This window comes from Lepidothrix coronata, unplaced genomic scaffold (assembly GCF_001604755.1).
Source record: "Lepidothrix coronata isolate B3197 unplaced genomic scaffold, Lepidothrix_coronata-1.0 Scaffold148, whole genome shotgun sequence".
NCBI classification, from domain to species: Eukaryota; Metazoa; Chordata; class Aves; order Passeriformes; family Pipridae; genus Lepidothrix; species Lepidothrix coronata.
Window position 1 is genome coordinate 774850 of NW_016690328.1, and position 1724 is coordinate 776573.

A 1724-nucleotide genomic window follows, 5' to 3' on the forward strand; every position below is an offset into this window, starting at 1 on the left:
CTCCTCTCAGGAGTGACTTTTGCCCTTTCTAGAAACTCTAGGAACTCTAGAAACTACCCCAACCCCTCCAAGGTCATTCATTGCACTTGATGCTTCTCTAGGACACCTTGTGGCAGCAGGACTTGAAGAAACAGGAGCTTCCTCTGCTCTCCTGGTCTGCACCCACTTGGTCAAACCAAAGGAGTTCAAGCACAGATCACAAGTCCTCTTCCTCCTCAGATCCCCGAGGAGATCAGACAATGGATTTAAAACACCATTGAGCAACTTTTTTAATAACCAATAACTAACAAAAAGTGCACTGGCCAGAGAAATTGTGAAGATATAGAAATCACTGGGATAAATAAATAAAAGCCCTGTTTTACTGGAAGCATTTCTGTGCTGAAACCAACTGCAATGAGACAAGAAACAATCTTCCCAGTAATGGATAACATTCATCACGTTCATGGATTCATGGAGCCACTCTGCACACCTGAGGCTGCTGACAACATGGGGGACAGGAGGAGTTACATTAAAGGCCAACATATGGCAATAAATTTGGAACAGCTGAATACCAGGATAATTCACAGTAAGAATTCAAGGTGCTTCTGGAAAATTTGGGGGGGGCTGTGACTTCCCAGTTGCCCTGTAAAGAGGTATCAAGGTAGGGATTAAAAATGTCTTTTCAGTGATGACTTACATGGCCAAAACAAAGTAAAATTCAGTTTTAAGAGTAGATTTCTTGCAGCTTATTCCAAAAATCAGGTATCTGTTGGGACAGTCACCTCTGGGCATCACTTCTCAAAAGTAGGGTGACCCACTTCACCTTCCATCCGGAGCCTTGTTCACCCATCACATGGGGAAGTGTGATGCCCAGAGAAACTGTGTGACCATCCTGAAGCTCAAAAAAGGAAAGAGTATTTCAGTTACAAGATCACAGAAGAGAAAATTGATGTTTCAATTTTTATTTTACTGATTACTTGAGCTGGCCCTCTGTTTGCCTCGTTCCTGCAACTCTCAGAGGCACGCGAGAAAATAATTAAGGCAGAAGCTCCTTTGGCCTGGTAAATTATGGAGCAATAAGTGGCCGTTAAGATTGATCAGGGGCTGAAGAAAAGCACAAGCCTGGGGTAGAATTCACCTTGCTGTTTCTCAGGATAAGGCAAAGGAATTGAAGTGGAGCCTTTTGCAGGTAAATCACAGGCCAAACTGGGAAAAATAATCCCTTTCCACACGGCTCCTTTCCTTGGGGCGAGGCTGGATCGTTCTGTAGCCTTTCTGCTTTATGTTGTCCTGAAGAACTGGAGCAAAATCAGTTTCTTTGGATGGATGACCACGCTCCAAAGGAAAATATAACTGAAAAGCCAATGTGAAAGCCACATTAAATATGTGCTTTGCTGAGCCAGCTCACAGTTTGGAAAACAACTTCTATTTGCCCCAAAGCAGCATCAAAGAGTTGTGGGGACAGGATTGATGTCAGGAATCAATCAAGGGGTTTAAATTCCAGGCTGAAGTGCAAGTGGAGTCATGAATAACCCCTGTAGGATGGAGAGGACACAAGGAAAGACGCACAGGGCAGAAGCGGCTGTCACACAGTGCAGGTGGAACCACTGAAAGTGGGAAATCCCTTCTCCAAGAAAGATGCCTCATCTTACAGATTAACATATAATTGTACCTTATGCCTGGTTTTCCTTTTCCTTTTCCTTTTCCTTTTCCTTTTCCTTTTCCTTTTCCTTTTCCTTTTCCTT